The 18331-nt window shown below is 47.3% G+C and overlaps 1 protein-coding gene across 3 annotated transcripts in view; it reads left to right on the forward strand.

The window, feature by feature from the left end:
* The first annotated feature begins 621 nt into the window (after window positions 1-621).
* HTR4 (5-hydroxytryptamine receptor 4) overlaps window positions 622-18331 on the forward strand; it is a 1182210-nt gene continuing 1164500 nt past the window's right edge. For 2 of the 3 annotated variants that reach the window (XM_085618193.1, XM_085618195.1), the window contains exon 1: window positions 622-1738. The gene's annotated coding sequence lies outside the window, so the exon portion shown is untranslated. Of the gene's footprint in view, window positions 1739-12505; window positions 13041-18331 lie in introns of those variants that run through there. The other variant, XM_085618194.1, reaches the window with a different exon arrangement.

Consider the following 18331-nt stretch of genomic DNA (forward strand, 5'->3'; position numbering starts at 1 on the left):
TTCCCCCAATCCTCGGCGCACCGGAAGTGACGCGCCTAGTGAGCCACAGGCCAGGATGGGGAGTCTCCTCCCTGAGTCCCCGCAATAGAGAAGAGGGTGGATTGGTGCCCAGATGGCACTAGAGGGCCGCCCTCTTGAGTGGCCCCCTGTAAGGGCCACGGGCAGCCCAGAGAGGGAGTGGAAGCATGGGCATGCTCTCCCCCCAGACTGTAATGCAGCCTGGGAGAAGAACATGCAAAGTGCGCATGATGGTTTGTCCGGCCCTGGATGGCTGCCAGCAAATAAATACCAGTTACTGTGATTCATGAAAAGGTTTTTCTGAAGTAACATTCCTGATGTACCCGTCTGGCGTGTGTACGATACTTTTAGGAGTCAGTGGTGAGGGTAGAAGCCATGATCATGAATTGTAAGCATAGCTAGACTTCATAACGTTGTGTGACCCTGGCTAATCACTTTAATTAGACTGTATAATTTAGGTCCCTTATTTGTAAACTTAAAAACACCTACAGGCCGTTTGTCTTACTCCGTGCGCTATACTATCTTCATTCTGGCTGGCTCCTCCTATTAGGGGGCGTGTCTCCCGGTCACACGCCTTCTGCGCGATGATTGGTTGCGGCCGCAGCGGCTCCAGCGGCTCCCTGTGTAAGGCAATGTCTAACTGCCAGGCGCTGCGGAGCCGCCTGCCAGATCCGTGTGTGTGGCCGGCAAAAGCAGCCGGAAATATCCACAGTGTGAATTACACCGCCCAACTTCCCTGGAAGAGGGTTTATGAGCGCGGGCAATAACGCGATAAGCAGGACTGGCTTCATGTGCCCAACCCGAGGGAGCCAGGGGCACAGAGGGCACAGAGTTGGAGAGGCACCCGGCGCTAGCGAGGACTCTTGGGTAGCGGCTTCGGTTAACCGTGCTGGACTTGTTCAAGGATTGGACTTGTCTGATAAATTATTCCTGCCCCACAGCTGGACTTTTCCATCCTGCATCTGGGTACATACTCGTGTCTCACGAACTGCCCTCCTTCCATCACTTTGAGCCCCGTGGTGGCATCGTCCCACGAACGTCTCATGAGCTAACCATTCCCGCTCCATCTTGAACAATTCTCGTATCATGATTGACACCTCCCCCTCTACACTCCAATCCATTGCCCATCTTAATGTCACCGACGTGTCCAACCCCGTCCCTTCCCATCATTGTCCTACCTCCCACCTCATGGAGGTACCTGTTGCATCCTGCAACACTCCTGCCCCATAATCTGCGCGCTCCAGTCCCTGACAGAGCGATCCCGTATCATGATCGGACAAGGTCCCTTGTCGTGACATTGCTGCTTCCGTCCCTTGATCGGATCACCCCAGCCCCCTTGTCTCAGGGTCGTACCGCTCCCGTCCCATCATAGAGTTGCTTCCGTCCTATGATTTGACCGTTCCAGTCCCATCGTCTCATGAGCTGGCCGCTCCAGTCCCATAGCAGAGCTGCCCCGTCTCATGATCGGGCAGCTGCGGTTCCATGTTACAGCTGTTCCGACCCAGGATTGGATTCATCCAGCTCCCCTGCCTCGTGGTCGGACCGCTCCAGTCCCATGACAGGGCTCCTTCCGTCCCATGATCGGACAGGTCTCGGCCCTTCGGACATCTGCTCCAGTCTCATGTCCGCCTATTGAGGATTGACCTGCCCGGAGGAAGATGAAGCGCGCACCCGGGACCTGTAGCGTCTGAGGGGAGCGAGCACCAGCCGCACTGCAATGGTAAGCTGCATGCTTTGTTTGGACCGGTGACTGACCGGAAGGGGGAGTTGGGGGGATGGTAAAATAAACTATAATCTCTTCATGACATCTTGAAAGCAGGGATTGCTGGAACCGCGAGTACATACCATACATATAGCGCTCATTATGGTGGTCACCGCCTCTGGGCGCTGCCTAACTGGTCTTGGTTATCCCGCATGACTTTTGGGCTACAGAGTTCATTGAGTCCTGCAGGGCAGAGAAGGGCTGCCTAGTTGAGGGTGAGAAAGCATCTCTTCCACCTGAAAACAGGGTAGAGTTCAAGAGGCAGGGGGTGAGGGGGCACACTCCGATGCAGTCACGGTAACCTCCTCAGGAGAAACACCGTACCGACGGGGGGGGGGGCGTGCATACTGCTGTGAAGCGCTTGGTGTCACTGAGACCCCTCGTGGGTGAAAGCCTGGACACGCGTCCTAGTTGTGCAGCGCCTAGAGAGTCAACCTCGTGGAGGCAAGTGATGCCCCCAGTGGGTATCAGGGTGTCACGGATGAGTAGCGTCTTACTGTCGCCGAGATCCCTCCCCCGGGGAGGCAAGACTTCCTCAGCTTGGGCTTTGGGGGTGTTATATCAGAGGAGCGGCTAGAATGGACGAGAACCCCTCGGGAGATACGTCTTTCTCAGCTGGGATGTCCGGATGCCACACCTGCGATGTGGCTCGTCACAAGAAACCTGTGACGTAGGGCTGCCCCAGCTTGTGTTTTGGGCTGTCTCATGTGGAAGCAGGCAGGTGCCACAACACCCGCTGTAGGCAAGACCTTCTCAGCCGCGGTTCTGCACATGTTCTCGTTGCGACGTGTCAACGGTCAGCAAGGTAACCACGAGGCAAGGACGTGTGCCCTTACGCTATATGCGTGTCCACATTTATAAGTGGCTCAAATTGATGCCACCCTGACCCACCTGAGAGGCAGGACTTGCTAATAATGTATGCCTGAGGGCTGGTGGAATCCCACAAAAAAGTTGGTATGGTCACCTAGAGCTTCGTTGTTGGCACGGCCTGGGCAGACAAGCGCATCCGCGCATCCCTGGCGCAGAGGGGGCAACAGGTTTTCCAAGACCTGTCCAGCTCCAGCTGAGGGCAGTTAAGCTTCCGCCTGGGGATGGGCAAACTTTTTTTCGATTGGCACTTAACTGCCACCCCCTTAAATGCTCTTTACCTCTTGTCAGAGACACGTCATCGTGTCAGAGTTCCGAGAATAGCTGTTCTCCTCAGTTGTATTATTAAATGTCAGGAACACATTGCATAGGCGAGACTGCTTTTTTTCTGTTCTAGTTTTTATTTCCTCCCTCGTGTTTATCAGGCGCTAAAACCTGCCTGCGTTCACGTTTTATTCAGGAGTTTAATACGGCGAAAGTACGCCACTTCCATCAGGTTACCGGAGAGCTGCGTAAGGTTTAAAAGCCCCAAATGACACTGTAACGCACAATTGCACAGAAATGACACACAATTACACAGCTGCAGTCACAGCATGCACCCAGTAGTGTAGTTACGGTGTGCATTAAAGTACTTACGGGACTGAGGCAGCTGATCGGGATGGCTTTGGCAGGGGCGGAAGGCGGGGGTAGGGGAGTTATATGAGGGGCGAGAGCCAGACGGGGCGCCAGGGATGTCGGAGATGTAGACGGATGGAGAGTTTTTTTTTCTTTTTAGGTCGAAATAGTGAGAATGACTGTAAATATTGCCAGCGAGTCTTTTACTGACTTTTCTGAATGTTGTTTACAAATCATTGAGGTGCAGCAGGTGGGATACATCAATGGGGTTAGTGCACCAACTGCAGAGATTGTGTGTTCCCCCTGACAGAGCCGACATGGATTTTCATTTATGCAAGATCAATAAAATGAGTGTCACTGAGTTAGATATTTTTGTATTTTATGATATGTATTTATATTTGTGTATCAGAAACAAAGCACAGAACAACACAAACGGTAGAAAAGATAAATTAAAATGTTGGTGCAAACATAAGGTAAATGCATATATGAGTGGTGATTTTGTCAGTGAGAAATGGCAATGAAATTACGACGCATTGAAGAGAATGTATACAGTGCTTTCTTTATATGGGCAGGTACTGTCGGAATCTGAGTACCGGCACTACTTTACTACGATGCAACTCCTCCTTCCCTGTCTTCAAAAGAGACCTGAAATGCCATCTCCTCAACAAATACTGGAACTTATGAGCAAACTAAACTAGGCTCCAATAGGCTCTCTTGCTCAGTTTCAGACTCCGTTGATCGGTTGGCTGTTTTCTTTCTTTGTGTTTGCCTCTATTGTCTTGGATGTCTTTCTCTCTATGGACTCTAGATTTTTTTAAATTGACCACAATTTTCAGTAATCCACCCTCATGGCCAACCGTTTTTCTGCGTATAGATTTTTGTTTACTCCTCCCGCGTGGCCTATTTTTCCTGTGTATATATTTTATGTATACTTGAACCGATGATTGTTGCACGTCAAATGCTCAGTGACTGTTTATTGCCTTGCTCTCGATTCTGTGAAGCGCTCTGATACCTCCGGGTCTAGCTAGCGCTATATAAAACCTGTAAATAAATAAATAAATTAAAAGGGAGAGTACCTTCAGTTTCATGTTTCATTTAATGCAAGGAACGTGTGATCCATTTGTGTCTCATTGCATGGAAGAAGGGGTTCATTAGGAAGACCAGTACAGGGTGTTATAGGTGCATAGGCTGTGTTGGGATTCACATGCGAGAAGCCGGACGTGGAGGGCCATCTTGAATGTGTGGGAGATATAGCTGCACATGATTCCCCTGGAACTTCATTTCAATGGAGGCTATGATTGACAGGGTTAAAGTATTGTATTGTAAATGCATTTATATATCGCTTACTACCCCTGACGAGGCGTCAAAGCGCTTTTTCGTTGAGTAGCACGCTACTCAGGAACCCATAAAGGATTAGTGGTGAATTAGTATAGTGAAATATGAAAGTAATTTGAATTGTAGACCTCTAGAAAATATTCCATTGCATAATGTATGTAATTTTGTGTTAGGCAAAGATGAAGGGAAGTATTTGAGGATGTTAGCATAAGTTCACCAGCCACTGTCACTTTTTGTGAGCCAATTATAGACACTATGCTGGAACTGTAGGTAGCCAGATGGAAGTAAAAAGATGAGCATGTTGCATATGACAGGAACAGTGTAAGAATGGTATTAGGAGTATGGAAGAAAAAAAACTTTGTTCAGGGAGCTGGAAAACTTCATATTTTGTGATAGGGCAACATTTCTTGCCATTACCAAGGCACAGTTTTGGCCACTAAGTCCCTACAGATGGATATTTCTCCCACCAAGAGATAGTTTCTAGCGGATACATGCATTAGTTGCTTCACTTACAGATGCCCTTAGGCCTAATGGTGTTCATTGCTGCTGGGAGGCCACCTGGTAGAGGATGGAACTTCCAGAACCAGCTTAAAAATAGGGCATGGCTATCCAATGGCAGTGATTGCCTTCGTGCCTCCATGAGTGGCAGCAGAACATTCCCCAGTGCTGTTCAGAACGTCTTCTACTCTCCACTTTTTTCATTATTAATATAAGAAAAAAAGTTACAATACAATCACTTTTGCAACTGCGTGCTGCCCTAGAAATGATCCCATTAATTTAATAGCTAAAGCAGAGCAGTGAACCCATGACCAAGCTTTGGTGGGGTGGGGGGTCAGCTAAGGGCCAAGGGAGCGCCACAAGACTGAAAGAATTGGTGGAGAGGTGAGAACCAGCAAATGGCCATGCTACAGCGCTGTTAAACGGGCGGGTCTTGACTGTGTCTAAGGTGTCTGGGCTGCAGGGGAGTCTATGGACCTTGATGGTTGATTGCCCAGGAAGTCAAATGTCCATGAACAGAAATCCTAGTGCAGTACCATCCACGGTGGGCAGGAGTGCATTCTGTGTGCACGAGCACACTCCTGTGCAACACTAGAGTGGCTCCACAGACCACGAACACCAACCAAGCTACGCAGGTTGCGTGTGCTGCTCTGGGGGCCCGAAGTGCTGTATTTTCAGAGGCGGGTGCCGCGAGTGGCTCCATTGGCAGTCCCTGCAGCTGTGGGGAAGGCAGAAGGTGTGTACGTCAGGCAGGTTCACTACTGTGATGACTGAATCTCACTTGCACTTTTTGTTGATTGTACTGACTGGTGACTCTCAACGTGGCTCGGCGAGAATGGTCTTTATTGCTCCAAAGGTCCTGCAAGGGCTGGCACGCTGGTCCTGGTTGCCGGTTGCTGCGTCTTCCGATTGGTTTCATCTACTGGCCCGGCCATGTCTCAGGCACACAATTATGCAGGGCAGTTTCAGAAAAGAACTTTATGCACCTTGGTCACTGCTAGAAAGAGGGACATGCACCCAGGGCTTTAAGTGGGATGAAAAAACTGGGGGGTCTCTCAAGGGGGCGTGGCCAATGTAATTAAGGGCGTGGCTTAAAAACACTTAAGCTAAAAATTTGTGCCTAGCAAAGTGTGCCGCCCGACTGGTATTTTGCTGTTTCTGTCATTGTATCCAGATATATGATACAACAAGTAACATCATACCTACAACAAGTCAGGACTATTGGCTTTGTCAATGGTTGTTAGTTGCATAAGATAAATGAGCAGCAACTATGACTTGTATTAATATTGAAAAAGCTTCTACTTAAAGCCCTGGTGACACCACGACAATGTTGCTGCTCCTGAGTTTAAAACAGAGAAGGGAAATACAGCGAGAAAATGACTCTCTTTTAAAAAATTTCCCTTCCCCTACTATAACGCTCGAAAAAACGGCCCGCGGTGCCAGGGCACAAAACAGAGCCCCGATAGAAACCCGTTTCGAGGCCTCCTTAAAAAAAGTGCCGGTGCTTAGACCCGGTGAGACCCGGCCCACTTAAAGCCCTGCATGCACCAAATCAAGCCCACCTGTTTGAAAGCCTCCATGAGTGACCGGTTACTTAGACAAATGTCCAGCTCACAACCAATTTTGATCAGTGTACACATTTTACAGCTTCCAAGCCATCCTCAGGTAGCCAGTCATGAAATGTGACGTCTCCCAGGGATCTAGGCTACACCCCACAATTTTAAAAAATATACGTTAAATGAATACTTGTCCTTCTCTTCAGCCACACACTAATACTTCAAAAAGTTAGGTGGGCCAGAAGATGTCATTTAAAGTTACACATCCTGCCTGAGACTTTGTCCCTTCCTTAAATTATCATGGTCGGCAGATGTCTACCTGAAGCTAAGCACTACCTAACCAGAAATCATCTTTCTTGCCAACAAACACCTACTGATTGAGCCCTTGCTCTCAAACATGGCACTAGGAATCTTCTCATTCAGCTTCAAACCTTCTGTCAAAATTGAAGTAGGATGGGAGCACACTGCCTCACAGCACAGCACAGTTCAGCCCTTAGCAATATGGAAATGCAGTAAAATGTTTGCACTTACTTAAATGTTAGCTGCAGTTTTTCACCTGAGTTGGTAGAGATAGTGCTGTTCATCTCTAGACACACGTGTTTCTGGATTTTATCCTTCATCAGTAGAAATCAGAATAACAAATTAAATCAGGGGTTTCTGAGAATGCTGACACAGTCCTCTCAGGTCTCAGTACCTCTCACTGATGCACGAGGGCATTTCCAAAAGCTCGTTGGCTCGATGGCTCAAGTGAGCCTTTTTAAGCAGAAGGGGGATGGAAGCACACTGCATCACATCCCAGCGCAGTTTACCCCTTAGCATTATGGTAAATGCGATACAATGTGTGTGCTTGCTTGAATATTAGGTCTACCTCTACCTCACCACTTACATCACCAAAAAAGCATACACAACTTGTTTCCAGCAATGGCTTCTTCAGAAAAGGATGTCTCATACACCAAATATCATCTTCCGAAATATGGTACAATTTATCAGTATATTTTATTCTGTTGTCACGACCAGATTGAGATATGTTCCTATTGATAGGCTGGCCAGACATGTGCCAGTCACCCACCTAACTAGTGCTAAGACAATGAAAGCATGTCTGATAAAGGGTACACAGAAGCACAGCCATTTTACTGGCTTGCACTTCAAGCCTGCGTCACCGAGAGCCTCTCTTTATAGCTGCTCAGGAGGTAGACTCAAAAACCTCTCGACACAGGGTGTGTTGAGACACCAAGAACATGCATGCACTGTGTACGAGAAGCTATGCCTAGAACATCCACAGAATATGAAGGGAAACTCGAGAGGCGGACAGTGGACCATAAAGAGCATGTGCAGCACCGGTATCGTGAATTACCAATACATTTTAAACGCTGAACAGTTTTGTGTGCAAGTACCCAAATGTGCCTCCTGTCCAAAGGCACTTCCCCTCAACGGGAAATAAAGAAACAAAAAGAAAACTAGATTTGAACTGCACCACAACTCATCAGAAATGTCCATGAGAAATTATCCATAAATATTGCGGAATCCTAATTCAATGAAGAAAGTCCCTGCTAATGCAGTCGCTTTGAAGGCCATAGCACGCCAGCCTGCACTCCGCTTGAAGTGCACTAGCCAGTGTGGATATTCTCCATAATCATGTGCTAGTCCTTAATTGAACGTGCATGTCTATTACCGATCTATGGCTGTCATACCATACGCGCCTTGTACCCTCATAAATTTGGGCATTGGATCGCCCCTAACAACATGTACAAGCTCGACATGGATTATTGTTTGGAAATGTCCGAACAGATGCCAAGCTATAATTTTTGATCAAGATAATTCCTGCAACCAGGTCACAACCCAGTGGATTTGTTGTCACCTTAAAATAATACTGCCCTGAAGAAGTCCTAGGTAAAAAAGACGAAACGCGTTGGCTGATGGTTTTGTACGAATTTAAAAATAAAGAAGAGACACATCATATATTTTGCATTAGCAGTGACTTTCTTCATTGAATTAGGATACCACAATACTTATGGATAATTTCTCATGGACTTTTCTGATGAGTTGTAGTGCAGTTCCAATCTAGTTTTCTTTTTGTATCCACAGAATATGGCAAGATGTTCTTACACTGCATAGGTAAGAGACACCCAGAACATCACACAGAGGTCCCCCTTAACAAGAGGCCTGCACTGATGGAGCTTCACTTTTTATGGCGACCCTGTGGTGCAGACCTCTCAATCATATCTAAGAGGCGATGCAAAGCTACCCTGCATCATTTTGCATCGTCTCATAAATATGGAGTAAGGCAAGGCGGAACAAAGCGCTGCCTTGCCTTACCCCACGTCAAGGAGGCGTTCTGTGGACGTTGCTACTCAACACCCATGGATTTGGACACTGCCCCAGATTTACAACATCACATAAACCAGGAACAGCACCAACAATTTCTGCCTCCCCAGAGCAGGCATAACAAGGAGAAATGTTTACATGTCTCTTTGTTTTTTGCTCTTTCCATGTGTGCTGCATTCTGCAGCACACATAGAACAAGGAAAACTCATCTCATGATTGATTTTGTGCAGGAAGATGCTCCTTCCTGCGCAAAAGCAATCATGCCATCAACACAGACTCCATTGCATCATGGTGCAAGGATGCCTGCGTTGGCACTCGGCTGCAAATTGTGCCCCGGCTAAAAGGACGAGAATGCACCATATCTTTTAAATACAATGCATTCCTGTCCTTTCCAATTGGCTTAGGGCAGCAAAGCAAAATGACTTGCTGCGCTGCCACAGGCCAATTATTTGTAAATGAGGCCCAGAGTTTATAACAAGAGATTCTTAGAACAACCAACAGAGCTTCTGAGAAGTGACACAGAGAATATCCCATGGCAGAGTGTGTAAGAGGCTGTACAAAGACCATCAGCACAGAGTACGTGACAGTAAAAACTTAAACTACACATCTGAGAAGAAACACCCACAACACTCACAAAGAGTTCATGACAAGAAATATTTATAATATACCCACACGGAATGTAAGAAGAGATGCCAAGAACTCTGACACACACAGATGTTGGGAAGACGCACCCGGAACATCCAGCCAGAGTTTAAAGTAAGAGGTGCCTATAGCATCGCCACTCGGTTGAGAAGAAGCCCCCAGAAGGTGGCACCCAGAACATCCACACAGAGTCCATGACAAGAGGTACTGGAACATTCCCTGGCAGCGCCAAAGGTGACACCCATCCAAGCATGCAGTGCATGAGAAAGATGCAGTCTGGAATATCGCGGAAGGAATAGCAAGTGGTCCCTTATCACAACCAAAATATAATCTATCTATCTATCCATCTGTCTATCTATCTATCCATCTGTCTATCCATCTATCTATCCATCCATCCATCCATCTATCTATCTATCTATCTATCTATCTATCTATCTATCTATCTATCTATCTATCTATCTATCTATCTATCTATCTATCTATCTATCTATCTATCTATCTATCTATCTATCTATCTATCTATCTATCCATCCATCCATCCATCCATCCATCCATCCATCCATCCATCCATCCATCCATCCATCCATCCATCCATCCATCCATCCATCCATCCATCCATCCATCCATCTATCTATCTATCTATCTATCTATCTATCTATCTATCTATCTATCTATCTATCTATCTATCTATCTATCTATCTCTCTATCTATCCATCTATCTATCTATCTATCTATCTATCTATCTATCTATCTATCTATCTATATATCTATATATATAGAGAGAGAGAGTGTGCACAGAGGGGGGAAAGAGAGTGTGTGCACAGAGGGGGGTATAAAGATTTACTATTTTTATCTCTGCATCTATATACATTGGAAATACACATACCATCGAGGTATGCAGATATGGAGGTTAAGTATAGAACATGTACACACACTTAATTATTGATAATTTGGTCCTCGACATGCTGGTCACGATATTGTGACCACTCGATATTCCTGCTGCAATATTCCACACACACGTCGCATGAGAGACAATGTGTAGAACATACACACAGGGTTTATAATGAATGATACTTGGAACACAATGTGTGAGGAGTCACCAAAAACATCCTGACACAGTGTATGAGATGTCATACCCAGAACATCAACAGAATGTACAAGACGAGAAATGTCTGCTCTGCACAGCTGAGATACCAGAAGATGACACACAGAGTTTACGACAAGAGATCGTTTTAGTATCCTGACACCAGCTTCTGTGAAGAGACGCCAAACATCCACACAGTGTTTGTGTCGCGACACTACTATATCTTCCCCATACAACTTCAAGACAGTCACGCTTAAAATCCCTCATACTAAGACGGTGGAAATATCTATCACTATACTCATTTTGAGGGTACATACACATGCAATTCATTCACGCAATTTGCTTAGTGTCTGCATCAAAGTTCTATTGGCAAGGGCGTTCGCATTCTACTTTAACCGAGTCAACTCTAGGTTTTTCCTAGATTGTTCACTTTTGTTTTTTCACCTTAGATCTGGCTAAACATGTATCAGCAGCGAATTGTTTCTCTTAATTTATTATTGTTTTTTAATGGCTTGTTACCTGGATGAGGGGAAGGGGGGGGGGGGGTGCAACGCTGTAGAAAAGATGAAAAGAAGACCCGCAAGAGAGAAAGAAGGAAGGAACTGAGGTATGGAGGATAAATGAAGAATAGAGGAGGGGTAGGGAGGTAGAGGAAAAGGAAGGAAGGATATTGGAGGGATGAAGAAAGGAATGGCTAGATGAAAGGAGTGATGGAGAGAGAACAGAACGAAGGAGACGGAAATAAGGGCTTGTCCCTGCGCAGCGTGTGTTATCGCTGGTATGTCACTGAAAGGATTTCTCGGCGGAGGCACACACACGGCACATTGGCCCCCACTGACATCTCGATGTAGTCACATGACACACAGCATTGTACCTCACCATTGGCATGTCGATCAACACGTGTCACCCCTTGCACTTCAATTACAACATCACAACATTGGCATGTCGATTAGCAGTTAACACGCCGATCCGCCCACGCACCACTGAGGTGATCGGCTAGGAGTGCACCACTCGTACTTCACACGTCAGCGGTGCGTGTCACTGCCGACATGCGAACAGCAGCCTCACCTACAAGTTCACTGCCTCGGTCAGTGGCGTGGTGGCAACGGCTACGCCGGCGCGGATGCAAGTCAGGATAAACGCCCCTCCCCCCATGCTTGGCTATGAGAAGCAGCTTAAACTGTAGAGTAGTGGGGGTCCCTCAAACTCTTGGCGCGCGGCTCCACAGCACCTACTGCACGAATGACAAGTGCTTTCCTGGTATTCCGCGGCTACCGCACGCACCCTATGGACCCCCAATAACAATGTAGTGTCTACTCAGAACTCCCCAGCCACCAGAGGCGTGGCATGGGGGCGGTTACAATGCCCCTAATTGTATTTTAACATTATATGGCAGCTGGTTGTTGGGAGAACTGAAGCTCACCCCTCCCCCCAACCTTACTAACCAAGCTGAGCCCCTGCCCGCCACAGCGCCGCAGTGTCATTCCACAGGTGTCTCTGCGCGCACAGTTGTGCCGAGGAGCGTTGTACTGGGGGTGCTACAAAGGGGGCACTTTAACGTTCTCCTTCCAGCGCCCACGTTCACGTGTCTCCGGGAGCCCTGGATCGCGGCGGAAGCCCCCGAGACCCCCTTGCCCTCGAGGAAACCCCCGCCAAAACCATGTACGTATTTTTGCGATGGGAAACGCGTCGCCGCCGCAGGTAGCAGCCCTCGCCAGCTGTTGCTTCGTTTACAAGAGGACGCAGAGGTGCCCATCCCACGCCGCTTCTGTGCCGCAGGGAGGGCGTCTTACCCCCCTGGCTGCTCACAAAAATGCACGGTTTGCCTGAAATCGCAAACCGAGCGCATCTACATTGTTCCTAAAACGGTCCAAACCCGAGTCGCCCTCTCCACAGAGCTCACTTGCGGGCGACGCTCACTCACAACAGCACCTCCGCCCCTCGCACAAACAATACCGCACAACTGAGTTACAGCGCTGCGAAGCCGCAAAGCGCTTCATTGTTCTGATGCTGGATTTTCATGGTTTATCTACTGAATGGTTCAGTGCAGCAGGACGGATAACAAAGCGCCGTCGAAGTCCGCCGACGAGGAGGCAGAGACAAGCGCTTGCAAGAAGCCGTTCCGCCACCAGCGTCAGTTAGATTTAGGACCCAGCGAGGAGCCAGCGAGCGCGACCATCTCCAACAAGGGCTCAGCTATCCATTCATCCAGCGCCACCCAGGGAGTCCCAGCAACTGAACTCCCTGGCCCCACAGTGCCATTCAGGACCCAGGGTCAGACTGGCTTTGCACCTGGACTCCTCCGCGCTGCGCACACAGCAGTCTCCCTTCAAATCAAGTAAGTCTCTAGCTGCGTTGGGACAGTGAGCCTGGCAGGCACTGGGCTGTACTAAACCACCTGGCGTGGTTGCTGCTAACTTTTCCAGGTCCATGAGTGATGCTTTGCTCCATTTTAGCTTCTTGTCTTTGAATTGTGGGTCTTTAAGTCTTGCTTTATAATGGAATAAACAAGACAAGTCCTATAATTCAAAGATTAAACCTGGCCCGGAGCAGGGACCTCAGAAACGTGACAGGGCAGTGTGTGTACCTGTAAAGTGCGTGCATGTTTCGCCTCACACGCAGGGTCTCCCTGGGAGCGTGCATGTCACTCCACACAGCAAGAGAATGAACAGCTGCTCCTGCACACTAAAAGGGAAAGCACCTGCAGAGCTAAAGTTCTGCTCACGAGGCAGCGCCGCGCGGAAGGGTTAAGGCGAGGAAGTGGTGGGAAAGCCATCATCAGTGGCCTCGTTTGGGCAGTGTTAAGGGGCCTCAGGGCAGTGGCGGCTTGCCGAGGGAGTGCTGCGAGGCGGTGAGCGGGGGAGGGGCAGGGGGGCAGTGGAGTCCGACATACGACGGACAGGAGTAAGGTAAGTCATTGAATAAATAAAACAATTTACCTTGAGCCCCTGCCCCCCCCCTCCCCCTTTCCACAGCCTCGCAGCACTCTCTCAGCGAGCCGCCACTGCCTCAGGGACCTTTCCAAATCAAATCGCCACTGTGTGCTGCATGCATAGGAGAATTGTAGTGATCAGAGTAAGTCATGGTAACTGCCGGCAGGCGCAGTGGCGTAGCTACATTGGTGCAGCAGGTGCAGTTGCACCGGGGCCCATTGAACTCTGATAATAGGTGCATTTGTTATCTAAACAGTATTTAAAGGGCTTATTTTACTTGTTTGTAGGGGAGCACGAGGCATCCTTGCTACAGTACTGGTAAGGGAAATGACTGTCTTGTCATGTTTGTTCTGCATTGGAGCTTCAGTTCATTAGCAGAGATACTCTATGTATGGGGCTTATTTAGGATGGGGCCTGCCCAGACCCTGTGCTTACTTCTCCAGTTGTTCCTCTTACCTTGGGACTTAGAAGCAGAGAATCTTCTATATAGGCGTGGCTCGTTGCTTTATTTTTATGCATTTAAAGTGCGCACTAAGCTTTCTTACTTGCATTGTTTAAATAGTGACTTCACAGTTAACACGCATTGGCAAAGCCAATAGATCTCACCTATACGAGAGCTGTTGGCTTTGGCAATGTGTTTTTGCCATGTTGTACACCAGTGTGGCTGCTGTTCAGCATGTCTAAAAGTCAGTGGCACGGAGTGTCCTAGAGTGGAGTGGAGAGAGTAGAGTATCGCAGACTGGATTTGTTGTAGTAGAGTGGATTAGAGTGGAGTAGAGGGAGTAGAGTTTTGTAATGTTAAGTAAAGGGGAGTAGAGTTCAGTGGTAGAGAGTGTCGGAGAGTGCAGTGTCGTAGAGTGGGGTGGAATAGTGTGGGGTGGAGTGAGTTGGAGTGGATTGAGGTAGTGGGGTGGATTCAAGTAGATATGGGTGGATTAGATTGTTTTAAGTGGGGTGGATTGAGTGGATGGGTGGGTTGGATTATAGTGGGGTGGATTGAAATGAGGTGTAGTGGATTGGATTGGGGTGTATTAGAGTGGGGTGGTTTGACTTGTTTGGGATGGGTGGATTGGATTAAAGTAGAGTGGTTTGAAGTGGGGTATATTAGAGTGGAGTGAAGGGGTACATTGAACTGGAGTGGGGTGGATTGGAGTGGGGTGGATTGAACTGGAGTGGGGTAGATTGGAGTGGGGTGGATTGGACTGGAGTGGGGTAGATTGGATTGCTGTGGGGTGGATTGGAGTGTGATGATCTGGATGGATTAGATTAAGTGGGGTGGACTGAATTGTGGTGGGGTGGATTAGATTAGAGTGCGGTAGATTGACATGGGGTGGGTGGACTGGAGTGGGGTGGACTGGACTGGGGTGGGGTACTGGAGTTGGGTGGATTGGAGTGGGATGGAATGGAGTGGGGTAGAATGGTTTGTGTAAATTGGAGTGAGGTGGATTGGACTGGTTTGGGGTAGGGTGGATTGGAATGGAGAAGATTGGATTGAAATGGGGTGGGTTGGATTGGAGTGGAATAGATTGGATTGCAGTGGGGAGGACTGTATTGGGGAGGTGAGGTGGATTGGATTGTAGAGAGGTGGATTGGATTTAGTGTGGTAGATTGGATTGGGTAGATTGGAGTGTGGTAGATCGGATTGGGGTGGGGTGAACTGGATTGGGCTGTGGTGGATTGGATTGATTGGATTGGGGTGAGGTGGATTAGGGTGGGGTGGGGTTGTGTGGATTGGAGTGGAGAAGACTGGGTTTGGCTGGATTGGGGTAGATTGGATTGGTGTAGGGTGGATTGGATGGGTGTGGGGCAGATTGTTTTGGATTGGAGTGGGGCTGATTGTTTTGGATTCTAGTGGGGTAGATTGTAGTGGGGAGAATGTTTTGGATTGTAGTGGTGCAGATTGTTATGGATTGGAGTGGGGCAGATTGTTTTGGATTGGAGTGCGGCAGATTGTTTTGGATTGAGTGATGCAGATTGTTTGGGAATGGTTTGGAGCACGCTGAGGTAGGGGAAATTGGAGTGGGGCAGATTGTTTTGAATCGGCGTGAGATGGATTGTGATGGATTGGATTGGAGTAGGTTGGATTGGACTGGAGTGAGGTGGATTGTAGTGGGGTGAATTGGGATGGAGTGGGTGGGTTGGGTGAGGTGGATTGGAGTGTGGCGAATTGGAGTGGTGCGGATTGGAGTTGGATGGATTGTTTTAGACTGGAGTGGGGCAGATGGGAGTGGGGCAGATTGTGTTGAATTGGAGTGGGATGAATTGAAGTGGGGCTGATTGTTTTGAATGGGAGTGGGTTAGATTGGATTGGGGCAGATTGTTTTTGATTGGACTGGGGCAGATTGGAGTGGGGAAGATTGTTTTGGACTGGAGTGGTGCATATTGGAGTGGGGCAGATTGGATTGGGCAGATTGTTTTGGATTGGAGTGGGTGAATTAGAGTGGGGCAGTCTTTTGAATTGGAGAGGGGCAGCCAGGAGTGGGGTAGATTGTTTTCAATTGGAGTGGGGCAGATTGGATGGTGATGGATTGGAGTAGGCAGATTGTTTTGGACTGGAGTGGTGCAGATTGGAGTGGGGTGAACTGGAGTGGGAGCTTTACTTCAGAACAAAGCATGGAGAAATGAGAGAGGATTTTCCCGAACAGACTCCATACTTAATTTTCCACAATGTCTTAAAATGAGTTCTTGAAAAGGGCAAAACTTATCTTTAATATAAGTTCACCTTTAAGTTGAGGGCCCCTGTATTTATGCTTCAGTTGGGAAATCCCGGGATGTATCGATTATGGCTAGTAAATGCAAAAATAATTACTTAATATGTTTTGACTGTAGCTGTTTGCTTTTGAAATCCCAGTAATAAAATGTCCTGGTGGGCAGAAAGGTTGAAGGAAAAGAGGCACAGAAAGCATAACTCATTGGGTTGATTGTCTCTTGCAGTTGACTGTGTGCTACCAGCCAGTCATGGGTTCAGATCCATAAAGTGCAAGGACCACAGTTGCATTTCCCCATTAGGAGAAACGAGCCCACTTATATTGCAATACCTCTCTGAACAAGAAAGTGCGTAATAGACATTTCAGGATAAGTGCTTCTATACTAAGAGTAGATGTAATACGCATTTCGTGTGTGGTTCAAACTGAAGTGAGAAAAATAGTGTGAACATTGAATGGTGCCTCTAGAGGGCCACGGAAGATTGAGCCCTTTTATGAGGCCCTCGCCTCAGTGTGACTTGAGCTGTCTCCAACTTTAAAGGGCCTCTGCAGGAAAGGGAACCGTCCATAAGATAATATGGTCTGAAATATGAATTTGTTGATTTCCTACAGCGGATTCACTTACACTTGATTCAACTGTTCTTGACAGTTATCCAGTAGAAGGTCCACGTAATTTATGAATAAAGGGCTGAAACATTTTTTTTTTTTTGATGTTTCACTGTTAAAATTGTGATTTTGCTAAGATTACTTAGTCTGTTTGAAATTATGACTATTGAAATATGTTTTTAGACTTGCTTTTTTAAATACTGTGCTCGGAACATTCAGTTCATTTGAGAAATTTTACAGTTTAGATTAACTAATGACTGTGTGGTTGCTCGTGCAGCGCTGAATTATTTTGCACCGCACCCATAGGTTTTCTCATTATATTTAGATCGGTGCACTATTTTGTATTCTTTTGCCCCAAGTGAGCACCAATGCAAAACTTAGTAAGTAACCACTTATGTCTTTTAAAATATTTTATGATATGTATTGTATGTGAAACTGTAATAAAAAATTATAAAAAATATTGTGTTGACTTATGTCAACGACAATCTCGCTCGAATTTTAGAAGTCTTTGCACACTGTCCGTGAGTATGAGACATGGGGGTTTCACACAAGCCATTAATTCACGGAGAAGCCAGACCAGGGCTGGCATACCTCAAGTTGTGATGTTTATTAGGGTAAATAAAAGGGCCCATAAACAGCTTGCGATAGGGATCATTTGTGTGCGAAGCCAACCTTGGAGTGTGCATGCCAGCTAGTGACATTTAATGAGGTGTTTATGATGCTCCGTGAATTAAATAGTATAATCCTCTAAGAAGAGGATCTTACAAACAAGAACTCACATTCCTCTGAGTTGGATAGGTGAGTACTACAAAGCAGGTTGTAATAGTATCAAGTTTACAGCTCCCTGAAGCTTCTACGCGGTTGCCTTTAGTAACAATCAAATTATATCCATTTCCTATTATTGCAGACCCATTGAAAAAGAACATGTGATAGTGCTGCTGAGAGAGTCAGGAACAACTTATATTATTACATCAATCCCTGAAGGGGAAATGAGTAATGCCTCGCTACACCATAGGTGAGAATGGAGGTTTCTGCACATTTCTGAACGGGTAGGGGCTGGGACAGAGTCAGTCACACATGACACTAGCGCGTCTTAAGAATCATTATGGCTAAAGGGATAGTTAGATGTTAGATCAGTGCCTCTGAAACACCAGTAGGGCTGGGTAGGGGTCTGCCACAAGAAGGGCTGAAGCCTCTGATAGGGGGTCGGATGATGCAGGGTCAGCTAGGGCCATCAGAAGGGTCATTTGTCTTTAGAGAATCTACGCACATTTCAGGCATGTCAGCCAAGCACAAATGGAATTCTAGATGGGTGGTGACACATCTGGCCCAGTTCTCTCCCCCCTTCAAATGCACCATGATCCTTAAATATCTCAATCGCCTCA

This window comes from Triturus cristatus, chromosome 7 (genome assembly GCF_964204655.1).
Source record: "Triturus cristatus chromosome 7, aTriCri1.1, whole genome shotgun sequence".
Classification (NCBI taxonomy): Eukaryota; Metazoa; Chordata; class Amphibia; order Caudata; family Salamandridae; genus Triturus; species Triturus cristatus.